The 16,434-nt window shown below is 37.4% G+C and overlaps 1 pseudogene; it reads right to left on the reverse strand.

Moving 5' to 3' along the window:
- Positions 1–13,349: 13,349 nt before the first annotated feature.
- On the reverse strand, positions 13,350–14,032 carry LOC110148342 (aurora kinase B pseudogene; annotated as a pseudogene).
- Positions 14,033–16,434: the final 2,402 nt, after the last annotated feature.

Raw genomic sequence — 16,434 nt, forward strand, 5'->3', positions numbered from 1 at the left:
ACCTGCCCTCTGATTCATTCCCTTTGGCCAAACTCATCTAGAATCAGGGAATGTTATGGCCCAGGGGATGCAATTCCAGGTTACAACCTCTGGGGGCAGAATGCAGGGTGAAAATGGGTAGGGAGCAATACCCACAGGAGAACTGACCCAAATGGAATAAAACACAATACTATCTGATTTTTCCCATGCCCTACCTTCGGATTTTCTTTTTTCCATGCAACACCCTTCTCTGATTAAAAAAAAGAACTATTTAAAACAAAGACGTTTTAACAATGTATTGAGAGATTGTAGCTAAGGCATAAAACTTGAATATTTACAAAATGGATTGTTTAACCCAGAAGGACACAGATAGTTTGGACAAAAGCATAAGGTCTGAGATCCCATACATTTGAGAAACACAGTACTGCCTGAGCCATCAGTACACTGTGTTCTGTTACTGGAGACCACCAGTAGGTATTGGCTAATGAGGAAAGATATTGCATATTTTATGGTAGTTCAGAATCCAGACTTTCACTTTGGTCTGATTGGGTTCATACAACTTCTTCAGCAGTTGCTGTCCATGTAAATCCACCGAAATTATTTTATATAAGTCTAAAGGCCTTCAGCTCTAAAATAGGAGTGATGATAATAATACTTACCTCAAAAGACTCTTGTAATGATCATATGTAGATTTGTCACAGTGACCTAATTCAGAGCAGGCATTCAATAATGTGAGCTATTATTTATTATATTAAAAGTACTGAGAAGTCTCCCAGTTTTTTTTTTTAAGTCTTTGTTTAACCTAATATTACCAAATTTACCAATAACAATGCCCACCCCCCCATTTTTTCATAGTGCTGCTAATATTAATTCTGGGGTATATAAACTAACCTAATTCCTGGTTATTTGGGGAAGTCATTCACTGTAATCTGTTAAATATATTTCTCCAAAAGAAAATACTTTCAATCCCTAGACTTTTAGGAGTTCCAGAGGATTTGTATATATTTTCCCCCTAAATATCATATATCAGAAGTATTTTGTTGTCAGGAGAAAAAAAATCCCATTTATATCCTCTAATCTATATTTGGCATTTGAGCTTCCACACTATCTAGACAGCAGCATATGCAAACTTGATTGAATCCCACATATTTTTCTCTTTCTTTTTTTAAACCAAATGTCACATAGTTGAGTTATGAGTTTTTACTAATGCAGCTTGCATCTTCAGAAATACATACGTTTTTTATCTGAGAAAAACAATCTAGTCCTTAGTTAATCCTAGTATATTTCTTAAAAAGGTAACTTATAACATAGAAAGGTAATTTCTTATTGCCACAGAATTTATACATGCAAATCCTTGACAACAGCAGAATTAGATATTTTTCTAAATTACAGCAACCCAGTGGAAGAGCATACCACATTTGTTCTAACTTTTAAGAATTTACCTTATTCTACTTCCTATACTCACAGGGAATAAATGATATTTCTTAGAAATGTTGAAGATGGAAGAAAATAACTGTGTAGGCATATAGGTTGAAACTGGTAGAATGGCAGAATAGTACTTGAAATATTTTATTTCTTTCAGACAAAATTAGCATTATACTTTTTACATACTTTCTAGTATTGTTTATGCAAAGCTATATGTATGAAGATACACATATGGATATATATACACATTATATATATAATACACATAGATGTGTGAATATGCAGCATTATAGATGCACATATATGAAAATACATGTAAGTATACATATGACATATATAAATATAAGTACATGTTCTTCACACAAGTTTGTGTTCCTCATTAAAGCACTGTCAAAATCATTTTCTCACTGTTTTAAAATTTACAAAACCAACATTTTATTTTTTTTTTTTAGCAAAACCAATATCTTAAAGATACAGTATATTTCCTCATATAATTTATGTACACCCTTTTTCTAGGGATCTAGATATTATTTAGTGTGCAATTGATATACAAGAAAATTGTAGAGAAGAAAAAATATATGTATTGGGTAGAGAATAGAATAACAATGATGAGTTTGGTTAACAATTTAAATAAAAGTGATATCTTCTTTATTATTGCTCTTAAAATTATTCTTTTAAAATATTTATGCTTTTATAGTTTGTTATTTAGCTAAGTACTTGGGCCCAGAAGCAATTCACTGAAGAAAATCTTTTTTAAAAAATTAAATAAACAGAAATAAAGTCTGAAGATGATGCCCTGCTGCTTTTTATTTCTGAAAAATCATAAAATAAAAGGAGGACCACAGAGGGTTTTAAATAAATCCCAGAATGAGGTATAAATAAAATGAAGAAAATAGCTTCCTTGACCTATTTAAAACATGTTTTTTCAAACTTTTTTCTTTATTCCTATAGCTTTCTCAATCAGGGACTTAGTATAACTCAGTAGGTGCAGTAGGTTGGTAAAATTTAATACCAATTTTGCATGAACTAGAACTGTTCCTCAGTTGAACTTGAGAACAATGTGAATTCAGTGTGAAAGACCACATAAAAATATACTAAATTTTATTTGGATTTATGGTACTAGTATAGCAAAAAGTATCTTTTCTTCATGTACATTTATTTATCTTCAGACTGAATTATTCATGGTGAATATCTTAGTGAAAATCTAGTCCATCTTCCAGAAACCAATCATTTTAGCCTGAATTTTGGGAAGAGATGAATTAAGTCTATTCAAACAGCATTCAGTCCTGCTTTAAAATAAACAGTTGAACAGTCATCTAATGATATTTCCTTGTGTTGGGAGTTGACAATCTAAAACATCTACATCCATTATACACTGGACTTTGAGGGGAGAGTCCTCAAAATATTCTCCAACTTGACATGATTGCAAGAATCATTTCTGATAGAGTTTTAGGGTCCTTAGGTTAGCCCAGATGTCAGTGTTTCTGCATGTTTGAGTTGGTATCTGCAATAACTTGGAGAGAGGCCAACCCTGAATCACTAGCTAACTAAAGAGAAATCTTAGAAAGTGATGTCTTTGGAGAAGTAATTCACATAAGCATAGTAAAATTCCTGTGTTCAAGTTTTGATTTGGAAGTAAGAGAGTGAGAAGACCATAGAGACAGAACAAAATAAGGGAACTTAGGAAACATGTTTTTACCCAAAGTAGACATTCTTTACGGATGTAAAGATGGCAACGTGAGGTTTTATTTTCTTTACTATTATGATATATTTGTGATGATTTTTTTCATCTAGGCAGGCCTAACTATGTGAAGTCTAGATCAGTGGTTATTATATGCACAAGCGCCAAGTAAGCACCATCGCCCTACCTCCTCCCCACCCCACCCCTCCAAGAATCACGCTGCTGCTGCTGCTAAGTCGCTTCAGTCGTGTCCGACTTTGTGCGACCCCAAAGACGGCAGCCCATCAGATTTTGCGGTTCCTGGGATTCTCCAGGCAAGAACACTGGAGTGGGTTGCCATTTCCTTCTCCAATGCATGAAAGTGAAAAGTGAAAGTGAAGTCGCTCAGTCGTGTCTGACTCTTAGCGACCCCATGGACTGCAGCCCACCAGGCTCCTCCATCCATGGGATTTTCCAGGCAAGAGTACTGGAGTGGAGTTCCATTGCCTTCTCCAGAATCATGCTGGTTACCATTAAAGATGTAAAATAAGGCCACATCCCAAGAAATTCTGATTCAACAAAGAAGGAGTGAGATTCAAGAAGCTTACCAGTACTAATAATAATTGCACTAATAATAATGCAATAACAAATCCTTAAGAGGTCTAGTACAGAAGGAACCACAGGACAGACCACATCAAACTGAAATAAATGAGATATCATGAAATAGGTCAGGATGAATCGCTGAGTAAATAGGTTGACCCAACATTTTAAGTCCTAGAAGTAAAGGTGGGTCAGTAAGGCAGGTTGATAATTTCCCTTCACACCATTTCTTCTCTAATTTCATTTTAATAGAATTTTTAGCCAAGCAGATAAACATTGAAATATCAAGATGCATTTCTAAATCTTTCCTTGCCTGTAGATGTGGTCAAATGATTGAATTAACAGCTAACGGGCTGTCAGAAGAAATGTCCTATGGCAGTTTAGGAGATGTCTTTCCCCATTCTTCCATCATTCTTTTCTTTGCTTTCCTTTGGCTATTCCAAAGGAAACAAAGTAGAAGCTGCCAAATTATCTTATCTTTCACAATGTTTCTCACCTACAATACTCTTATTTTAAAAATTATATGCACATGAATAAATATCAAGGGTGCACATTGTAGAAGAGATAGTAATCTGGGATGCCAAGGGCAGGATACAGAGTGACTCAGAAATAATTTCTTCATTGGATTGGTCCTATGTCATTAAAAAGCAACATATCAAGTCTGAGAAATTTGTAGTTTAAAGAATCTGTCTGGAATACAGGAGACCTGGGTTTGATCCCTGGGTCAGGAAGATCCCCTGGAGAAAGAAATGACAACCCACTTCAGTATTCTTGCCTGGAGAATTCCATGAACAGGGAAGACTAGTGGGCTACAGTCTATGAGGTTGCAGAGTCAGATATGCTGAGAGACTAGCATACACATACAAAGACATAACACCAGAAAAGTAAGGCTGCTAAGGGTTTTAGAACATTGATAATGTGTGCACAAATAGATAACATATCAGTTTGCACTACTACTGCCTGAGGGCAGTTTTGATTATTCTAAATATATTTTTTTAAATGAATGTGTGTGCACACAAAGTTTGTGTTTACATATGTGTTCACATTTAAAATAAAAACTTGAAGGACAGACTTATAAAAAAAGTAGAACCTTTATTTTTGTATTGACGACATTTTATTGGGGATAAATGACAATAAATGTCATCTAAATCATGAGAATTAAATTATACCTTCAGAAGACATGAGAAATCTCACTCAAAATATATGAGTAGCAGAGGATAATTCTGCTTAGATATTTTTGATACCATGATTCTAGAACCTTCATAAAGGCATCAGTGCCAAGAACAAACATTGACTGATAGTTTTATTAAAATTAAATCCTGGTAAGAATCTAACATGACATTTTGTGATTGAATTTCAAAGAAAGTATTTCTTTTGAATATTTTTGAAAATAGATCCTGACCATTTATTTGAATAACCTAGAATTTAGTTTCTCTTACTTCAGTAACCTCATGCTTGATTATTATGAAGAAACTACTTAGCTCTCATAGTATTATAAATATACCAAAGCTTTCTCATGGGCATATTTTTAAGATTAAATATTTTTATTTTCATGATTCATGTTGCATGTGTTAGTCGCTCCGTCATGTCCAACTCTTTGTGACCCCATGGACTGTAGCCCATTAGGTTCTTCTGTCCACGGGGTTGCTCCAGAATACTGGAGTGGGTTGTCATTCCCTTCTCCAGGGGATCTTCCCGACCCAGGGATCAAACCCGAGTCTCTTGAATTGCAGGCTGATTCTTTACCATCTGAGCTACCTGGGAAGCCCCATGTTTCTAATAATAATAGTTTGCATTTGCTCTGTGCTCAGATGCTCAGTCATGTCTGACTCTTTGAGACCCCATGGACTATAGCCCGCCAGCCTCTTCTGTCCATGGGATTCTCCAGGCAAGAATACTGGAGTGAGTTGCCATTTCCTCCTCCAGGGGAACTTCCTGACTCAGGGATCGAACCTGGGTCTCCTGCGTTGCCCGCAGGTTGTTTAACAACTGAGCCACCAGGGAAGTCCCATGTTTCCAATAGCACAAAAGAAATGCAGCATGTGGAAGAATATGAGAAACACTGAAATAACAATTTCCTGATGAGTCACTCTTATTATCCTTGCTTATATTTTACTTATTTTGATGCCTTTATTTTTGAAAGTTTGTGGTAAAGTACATGAGTGATACAAGCTCATTCTATAAAGTCAAAAATGATATGTAGCAAATTATATGCAGTAAAATCTGTTTTGTCCCCCATACCCAGCCTCTACAAGTAAACAGCAATTTACAGAATGTCTTTTCAGACATTCTTCTGTGCATTCCTAGATAGACTGATAAATAGATAGATAAGGTATCACTGAGACACATATATAATACTTTCCTAGACACATTTTTATAATATAGATGTGATAAGTATCTCTTTTTGTACACATATATACACATACACACACATATTTCTGTGACTCAAATTTTCCACCTAATAACATACCAAAATTTCAGAACAAGAGAACATTAGTTTCTTTATCTTAAAATTCTCTAAGTAATATTGGTCAGATTCAGTTACAGAAAATATAATTCTAAATTCTAAACCTAGTGTTCTTTTGAAGTTCTTTGAAAAGTATGAAAGTGAGAGAGATTATGGAAAATCAATTCAACATTGTCCTGAAAAAGACAGTTTAATAATGTTTAAAAAATGAAAAAAATCAGATTTAGAATAAAAATTAAAGGTCTTTATTCATAGATGATATTATTGACTATTTATGTAGAAAATTCTATGAAATCTATGTAAATGTTACCAAAACTAAAAAGTGAGTTAAGCAAGGCCAGGACACAAAATCAAGGTATAAAAATACCTACACTAGAAATAAACAATCAGAAGTTTAACTTAAACTAGATTTGACTTACCAAAGATTATTCTGAATCATGCAAACTTAAGAAAAACATTTGGGCTAATTTCTATAGCTATGAAAGTATGCTTGATTTATACTTCTTTATCTTTAAGCCACTTAAATTTCACTTTTTACAAATTAATTTTGGCAATACCATCCAGAAGTAGAAAAGTATCACACATCAAAAACATATATATGAAAACATACAAATGTGATAAATGAAATATTTCCTGCCATATCAGTAAACAAAGGATGTCGCAGTCATCAGTGATTGTAGCCACCACCAGATGGTGAATGGTGAGCCTTGAGGGAACTCAGAAAGGGAAGAATACCAGCCGTCTAGCAGCCATCAGACAGCACCCATTTTCCAAGGTAAGCCCTGAGGAAACTCAGGATATGAAAGCAAGAGGATGCTGGCCCCATAGCCCAGACTCTAGTGTCTTCTCATACATTAAAAAAGTGCTAAATTCTTTAATTTGACATATTTGGTTTTCTTTAATTAACAGTAATCTTTAACCTTCAGATAACCTGCCCTTTGCTGCAAAATTTTTATATACCCTGGCTCTCTCCCCACCTCTTCAGAGCATTTCTTTCAGGGTTGCTTGAGATGCTGCTCCCTGGACTTGAAGTCTTAAAAATTCCTCCAAATAAAACATAATTCTCAATTTTATGTTATGAATATATATTTTTAGTTGACACAAAGATGCAAAATCTTACAGTTTTCACTTAAAAGTTTTAACTATGATATGATATAATGCAGATATAATATTATAGTTTTATTAAACCAGTAGTTTATAAAGCACAAATTGGATCCACATTGTGTTTCTGTCAGATAGAATATGTTAGGGTTACCTGCTCAGATGGCTAATGTTTTTATTAATAGTTGTAAGAAAGACTTTTAGCACTTTGTATTTCCTTAATTTCCAAACTAGCTTTTTAAATAAGTCTCTCTCTGAAATTTTCAAGAGATGAATCTCTGTTCCTGGAAGACAACAAGTAAAACAGTTACATCTCATAGGCACTGAGAAAGGATATGTTTCTCCAAGAAGGGCTTTTGCTTCCTAAATCCAAATATTTTACCAGCCTTTTGACATGAGTAGGGGAATATTTTGGGATTGGTCAAAGAATAGATGAGCTTAAAATGTTTCCACAGCCATATATCTGTTGTTACAAATATGGGATTTATAAGACAAGTGCTTTTGTTTTCACTTCCTCAAAGAATTGGGTTGCAACCTGAAATGATATCAAGACTCTGACATCTGACTACATTACCTTCAAGTTGCCTCTTTATATCAAGAAAAAGATCTTCAACTAAGATATAAATCAAAAGATTCCTATGTTCTAGATTTAGAACCATGTTTCCTGGAACGTTTTAATAAATCTTAGAAGGCTTCTCAATGGTTTTCTTTCCCTCTGGGTACATAGTTTCATTTTAACGTGAGGGAGAAGACCTAAAAACAGTCACTCTCAGGCTCTCAAGAGCAGCTTCCACATTGGCCAACTTTTGACCATAGAGCTGGTTAAAAAATACTTTATAATATCTGGGAAGATTTCAGCTGGACAAATGGTAAACATTGCTGCAGTATGCTATTCACACACACACACACAGAAATTGAAATAAAAAATCATATATAATAGTTTAAAAATATTATGTACATAGAGATATCTCTAATAACATGTGTCAGACTTGTTTACTGAAAATCACAAAATGCTGCTGAGAGAAATTAAAGACCCAAATACATGGTTAGATATACCATGATCCTGAAACAGAGAACTGGAGTGAAATTATGCCAAGTCTCCCTAAAATGACCTCTGAATTCAACACAACCCCAATCAAAATCCTATCTGTCTTTTCTGTAGAAATTAAGTAGCTGATCCTAAAACTCATATCAAAATGAATAAACAGCATTGAAAGAGAAGTCAAGGCTAGAAGATTTATGCTGCCTGATTTCAGGATTGATTTTTAAGTTAGAGCAATGCGCAGTGTGGCATTCAATAGACAAATAGGTCAGTGACTCAGACGATAGTCTGCCTGCAATGCAGGAGATCCGGTTTCCAACCCGGGGTTGTAAAGATCCTCTAGAGTAGGAAATGGCAACCCAGTCCAATGTTTTTGCCTGGAGAATGCATTGGAGAGAGAAGCCTGGCATACTACAGCCCATGGGGGTTGCAAATAGTCAGACCCGATTGAGCGACTAACCGTTTCACTAGATCAGTGAAAAAGAATAGAGTACAGACATAAAGCTGTACAAACACAGCCAATGGATTTTTAACAAACATGTAATTCAGCAGAGAAAGAATAGATTTCTCAAGGAATAAACAGGGCTGAACATATCCATCCCTTGCCTCATATACCAATATTAGTTTAAAATAACTCAAAGACCTTGATGTAAATCATGAAACTACAAATGTTATAGAAGAAAACATAAGTGAGTATATTTATGAGTGGTTTTGGTAAATAAAGATGTCTTGAAACTCCATCATGCTTCTGTCTAGTATTGCCTCGGGCTGATTTTGCAATAAAGCACCAGAGTTGGGTTACAGACCTCATGTCCACGGAGGCTATTATTGACTATCTTAGATCCTTTTCTGAAGTTGCTGAGTCCTGCTGTTGGTTATAGGGAAACAAAAGCCCAACAAAGACTGACTTCTTGGCTGAAACAACTGCAAAACTGGGAGGTGAGTGGCTTCAGGGTGGTCCTAAAAACACAGGTCTGAGTTTCTGAGTCAAACTCATCTTCAGACAGTGGCTACACAAGGCTTCAGGGCGGTGAAGCACAGATGGTGGCATCCGGAGGGAGAGGGAAGAAGTTGCTCCTTCTGGGGGCTTGGTCTTTAGTTTCTGGAGACTTTATTCACATGTTCTCAATAAGCTAAATTCAGGTACCACTAGTGTGAATGACAGTGTGACAGAGGAGTGACAGTCTTCTTTCCAAATCATCCTGTTTTCCATGAGTTTATGACTTGGGTTCACATTTCTGAATCACCCATGAGTGGGAATGGATTACCTGTTGACCACTCATGGCCATCTTGTGAGTAGGAATGGGCTGGTGGGAAGTCAGATGGGGTGGTGGCAGTGATTCTCCATGTGTGCCTTCTCCTATTACTCTAAAAAGCACTATTTGCTTCATTTTTTTTTGGATTCTGCTATAAGTTTTTATTTTTGTTTTTTTGGTGGTGGTGGTTTCATTGGTAAAAATGCCTCTAATTAACTAATTTCATTTTTAGAAATATTCTCAGCTTTTATAGTAAAAATGGAGAACCTGTCTACATAGAGTATTCTAAGAATTTTAATTAGTAGTATATTTTTGGGGCTCCCTTGTGGCTCAGATGGTAAAGAACCCACCTGCAATGCGGGAGACCTGGGCTTGATCCCTGGGCTGGGAAGATCCCCTGGAGAAGGGAATGGCTACCCACTCTAATTCCATGGACAGAGGAGCTTGGTACGCAATAGTCCATGGGGTCACAAAGAGTTGGAAAAGACTGAGCAACTTAAAAAAAAAAAAGCCAAATAGAAGTGTATTTTCAAGTTTTAGATGCCTTTTACTATATTTTAAAACACTATTTAAAAATTAAAAATCTAGAAATGTGATGAATCATATGGTTAGACTTTCTAATATCACTTCACATTTGCATTTCTGGAATGTATCCTTTTGGATTATGGAGTATTTATCTTTTAATATACTTTTAGTTTATCTTTTATCTATGATTTTTTTTTTTACTTCTAGTCATAAATAAGATTTAAGTCTATATTTGGGCTTTCATTGGATTTCAATGTTAGTTATATAAACTGTAATATCAAAGATCTGTAAAATAGTTTTGAAGCATTTTTTCCTTATGATGTGGAATTCTATCAACACAACTGAAATATTTTTTCCAAGATAGTTTGATATAACTGACTCTTAAAACTGTCTTTGCCAGGCATATTAAAAAAAATCAGTATGATTTATTGTTCTAATAACATTTTGTTACTGTATTTAATTTTAGTAACATATATTGAAATACATTTAAAATTCTTATTCAATGAAGCTTGACTTTTTCATCCTTTTATTAACTTTGCTCAGTGGTAAAGAACCCACATGCAATGCAGAAGAGGTTGATGCAACTCAGTGGCAAAACACAGGCTTTGTGTATATGAGGCCCTGGGTTTGATCCCTGGGTGGGGGAGATTTCCTAGAGGAGGACATGGCAACCCACTCTAGTATTCTTGCCTGGAGAATTCCATGAACAGAGGAGCCTAGGAGATGGGTGGGCTACAGTCCATAGCATTGCTAAGAGTCGGACACAATTGAAGCAATGTAGCACACACAATGTAAGAGACACAGTAGGAACCGCAATTTCCATTCCTGGGTTGGAAAGATCCCCTGGAGTAGGAAATGGCAACCCACTCCAGTATTCTTGCCTGGAAATTTCCATAGACAGCACACTGGGGTCGCAATCGAGTCAGAAAGGACTTAGTGACTAAACAACATTAGCATATAAGCTCAATAGCATATATAAACATAAATCATTATCTAAAAATAATTGTAAAACAATACTAAAACTTGCTTTTTTTTCTTTAGGCACTAGTTATATGTATTTTATAAATATTTGGCCTCAAACCTGACACTTATTGAGAGAAAAATTAAAATTGTCTTAAAAGTTTTATGAATAGTTAACATGAGAGAACATTATGTTTTCTTCTTCTGAAGAAAAAACATTCTAATGCCAATACATGAAGAATTCCAATACATGAGCCTCTCTGGAGATCATATTCCTTCTCTCAATAGGCAGTATTTTTTTGAAATGAAAATAAGAATATATTGATATTTTTCATCACATGGCTCAAAAGAACAAATCATTACAAATGCATAAAAAGCATTAGTGAAAGTCAACATATATTCATGATTCAGAAACCCCCAAATCCTTAACAAACCAGGAAGAGACCAAGCCTTCCCTAATCGGATAAAAGAGGTGTATCTACAGCAAGGGAATTGCCTGGCAGTCCAATGGTTAGGACACTACACTTCCACTGCAGGGTACACCTGTTCTTCAAACTAAGATCCTGCAGGATCCTGCATGCTGGGCAGGGCAGTCAAAACGAAACCAAACAGCAAAACCTACACAAAGCATCATACCTGTCAGTGAAAATGTATGTCAGAAACAGGGCACCATCAATACTGTTTCTATTCACTCCTGTGCTAGAGCCTCACCAGAACAGAAAAACAAACTAAAAAGACAGCTTCTGGGGACAGCAGTGTTCATTGCTCCTGGGTCTGTAGGGCTTTAGCAGGAGACAGAAAGATGAGAGGTCGACTAAGAGCAAGTCGAGAAGAGCAGGTGGGCAGGGGTGGCTGGTGTGCAGGCGTAGCAGAGTGGAGCCGAGGTCCCCAGCATCTCCAGGCCTGGGAGTCAGAGCTGGGGACAGAAAAGACGTAGGCGGTGGGGTGGCTGGCAGCTGACCAGGTGGGGGCTAGAGCTGAGAGGGCTGGGTGTTCCTAGGCACGGTGATGCGGTGCCCATGCTGGCACCCAGCATGGGCCACTCTTCAGCGTCCTCCCACGGGGGCCGGCTTCCGCCACAGCAATCTCCACCTGTAAACATCTACACTCATCAGTACAAAAAGCATCTGCCTTTATTAAATAAAGCAGAGGTAGAAGACAGATGGTGGAAGAGGCCAGGGACCCCTCCTCTTAATTACAATATACAGACGTACCAACACAGACAGGATTGAGAAAAGGACAGGGACAATTCTGGGAACAGACTGAAGGGCAGAGGGAGGCAGCACCCTTCGAGAATGGTCCTGGACCCAAGGGTGGGTTGAGACCCGGGTCAGTGGCAGGTGTTCTGAGAGATTATGCTCGAGTAGCTCAGAGAGGAGGTCCTGGGCTCCTATGGGCACAGAACGGGGAACTTCAGCACCACCGTGACGATGCGCACATACGTATCGCTCCTTGTGGGAAGCACTCAGGAATGTCAGGATCCAGCAACAGCTGGTAGGAGAGCACTCCAGTGTACCCCAGATCCACCTTCTCCCTCTGCGTGTGCGCCCCTCGGTCACCTCTGGGGAAAGGGGGACCGGGTGCCTAACACTGTCTTCCCCTCAAGGAGAGGGCATGCACCTGAGACAGTCAATTCCTAGGCAGGTTGATAAGAAGTCCCGGGGTCCCCGAGGAGACAGGGTTCTGGAATTCTCAAGGAGGAGGAAAGGATAAACATCTTTTTTTTTTTCTCTACCTTCCTTAGTCTTAGTCACATAAAACGTTTTTTTCTTTAAGCCCGGAACTGATGATTACACAACAAACAACTCAGTTTAAACTTTGAGCTAAGGAAATGGCAACCCACTCCAGTACTCTTGCCTAGAAAATCCCATGGACCATGGACAGAGGAGCCTGGAAGGCTACAGTCCATGGGGTTGCAAAGAGTCGGACACAACTGAGCAGCTTCACTTTCCTTCACTTTCAAGGATTATATAACAACAATGTACCCTGCTTGAGGACAGTTTTTCCTTCCTGAAAACCTTCTGGCTAATCCTGTCATTTTAAAATGTCAATTATGGGAGTGGGTCTAGTAAGATCTTGACAATCTTGAGACATTCTTTTGACTTACTATAATAGCTAATTAAAAAAGTATGTAACTCCCTTGCTAACACTAGCGAAGGGGGCACTCTCCGTCCCCCTTCTGATGTCTATGTTAGAAGCTTTCTCTGTGCCTATTCTTACCTGAATAAAACTCTGCTACACAAAAGCTCTTGAGTGATCAAGCCTGGTCCTTGGTCCCAAAGCTAAATCTTCTTCTTCGGAGATCAAGAATCCAACACTGTTCACGGTAAACTATCACGCCGACCAGCTTATCAGCTCTCTTTGGAGCCCCAGGAGCAGATTCTCCCGCTTTAAGTCTCTGCGAATCACCTGTTTCCCGCAGCAGTACATCATAGCACCTGCCAGCTCCTCCATCATCCTGGCTGTTCGCTGCTCCTCAGAAGTGCCGCCCTTTCACCGCTCCTTGTCAAGCTTCCCCCTTCCTCCCCACCCCGGGGAGAGGCAAACCCAGAATCAAGTAGATCCTTCGCTGGTTAGAGAAACTGTTGAGAAGCAAGACGTTGGGAGGCTGCCGATCTCCCTGCGTAGCTGGTGCTCCTCACCCTCCTTCTCTACCTGAGACTAGAAGAGGGCTTTGAGCGTCACGGTGAAATGGCTTTTCTTCCTCCGAGCCAGGTACACATTTTCAAACTTGCTCTTGCCCAGAGGATGCCCAGTCTCAAAGTCATGAATTGCGAAGAAACGCGTTGAGAAGTTGGGGGTCCCCCTGCTGTTCTCCACCACCTTCTGGCCAGGGAGCAGCTGTGGGGGGGACGTTGGAGCAGCTCAAGGGACAGAAGAGATGGGATGACAAGCTTCTTCTGGAGAACCTCTCTGGAGCAGGTGTTCAGGCCAGGCTGAGCCGTCTGCTGGCTGTAGAGATGAGGGTAGGTGTTTTCCTTCTTGGCCGTCCTTAGAGGGTGAGTATCGGAGCCCATGGTACAGCCTCCGCAGTGGTTGCTAGCAAATGACTGAACCTCTCCATAGGCAGTTTTATAAATATTTTTAAATTGTATGTTGGAATTATTTCAGACTTCCTCCTTGTTTTAGTGAACTTAATCTAGAGACATAAACATTTATTTACATAGACTGTTTTGCTTTGTTTATTAAAAATGTAAAATCATTTCTTGGGCATGGTTATGTTTCTAACACTACTTATTATACCCGTCTTCCTTCTCCTAGCTTCCTAAAACTTTTCCTGGACTAAAAGTTTGTCCCTTAGTAAATGGTTTCAGGAAAGAACAAAGTTAGTTCGACTATTCAGTTCCTTTTGTACCAGAATGTTAGTCAGTGGACTGTAAGCCTTCTAGAAAGCCTAAAACATAATAATAACCAGACATCCCTACTCAAAGTCATTTGAAATTAGTTTTCTCCTACATATACTTTTATTGCAAAGGATCTGGTAGCTCAGATCATAAAGAATCTGCCTGCAATGAGAGAGACCTGGGTTCAATCGCCGGGTTGGGAAGATCCCCTGGAGAAGGAAATGGCAGTCCATTCCAGTATTCCTGTTTGGAAAAATCCCATGGACAGAAGAGCCTGGTGGGCTACAGTCCATGGGGTCACAGAGTCGGAAATGACTGGGTGACTAACTTTCACTTTCATTTACTACTTGACATTCTGTAATGCTGTGATTTGTAATAAAAAGATAATGTAAACATAGAAACACTTCCAGGATTAACATAGGATAGGACTGCATTGTTTTTCCCTTGCAGAAAAGCAGATGCCTTCTGTCAGTCCTAAAATTAAACTTAAGGCAGTTTCCCCCTAGAAACTCGTTTGTCTGCTATAAATGTGCATGACAATATTATCCTCATAAAGTATAATAATTAAAATCACAGAAAGTTTCTGGAATGGTAGCTTTTCCTCTGGATATTTAGTATTTCTTTAAATAGCATAATTCATTTTTTAAAAAACTATTAAAGTTTATAGAGCTCATTTAGTTGAATGAGATATTGGGCTATTAAGTATCATTAAGAAAATAGATTAACACTGATATCAGGAGGCGAGTGTTTATAGTTTCTGAATGATATATTGCTTTTAATAAAATTGAAATAATTAATTTTCAAAACACATTAGGACTTCCAAAATTAGAAGTCTTTCAACATTCAAGGTCATGGATATGAAACCTTGCTTTATGGTGTTTCAGCTGATTCCCAGGCCCTCTTTGTTTTATGCCTGAGGCTCCTGCATACTTATGCAATTACTTATTTAACTATTTATTTACTTACTTTACTTTCTCTTTTCTTTGGAAAAATTTGGGAGTAAGAAGTTGTACCCATTGACTATTGCCCTCATGCATTCAGAACTAAAATCTCTCTATCCCAGTCTCAAAAAGATAGATTTTATGCAGTTCCCATGGAATTTCTGTTGAGTCTTATCTGGTAAAAAACAAAAAAACAAAAACAAAAAAACAAAAAAAACAACTGCCTAGAGTTTTTTTTTCAATATTTCTGCTAAATTGAATGTAGGGACTTGCCCATTTAATTGGCTTCAATGAGGTGGTTACTGAATCTCATTATTGCCAATTAAATTTTTCCCTAAGACACACTACAAAGGGGATCTTTGAAGTTGATTCCAAGTTTTAGGTAAATCTGCTTAGCCACATCATACATACCAAAAAGTGAGATCTGTTTCTCGACATGTTGGACAGATGACAAAAAAGCAATTTTTTTCAACTAAGTTCATTGTCTTACTATCTGAATGTTATTTAGTATAATTTTGTATAATAAATGACTATTTTATATAATAAATGACTAGCAAACTTTTAACTGGTTTTTAGGTGTATTCTTGCCCTGTAATATCTGCCTCATTTCTTATAGTTAGGCATTAAATTTATAACAACTAAGGAGAATAAATCATCTTTGGTTTAGATAAATAACATGTACAGGTTCTCCATGTATGGTTGTGCAGGTAGTTCACTGCACATGTGTACTTGGACAAGAAGCATGTGGGGACTGATAGTCACCTTGGGTTTTACTCTTCAAGCCATTTGCCCTTGTAAAGTTATAGCCTCCAAAGAAAGTCACTTCCCCCGCCCCCCGTTTACCCAAAAGCTCTGACTTGGCTATTATAGCCATTTAGTTTGAGAAATTCATGTAGTCATAGAAACATGTGATACATGTTCTGAGGCTATGTCACTATCATATATCAGAAATAAACTGAGGCTTTAGCCCTAAGGAACACAACCTTAGATTTACTCCTTTAAATATATTACCTTAATATTATAAATATTGTATGCATATAATTTTTTTTTCAATTTACAATAAGTACTTTTATCTCTGTGTTTTAAGTTCCATTCCTTTATGGGATTTTCATAGGATTTTGATGAATACAATTA

Source organism: Odocoileus virginianus, chromosome 14 (assembly GCF_023699985.2).
Source record: "Odocoileus virginianus isolate 20LAN1187 ecotype Illinois chromosome 14, Ovbor_1.2, whole genome shotgun sequence".
Classification (NCBI taxonomy): Eukaryota; Metazoa; Chordata; class Mammalia; order Artiodactyla; family Cervidae; genus Odocoileus; species Odocoileus virginianus.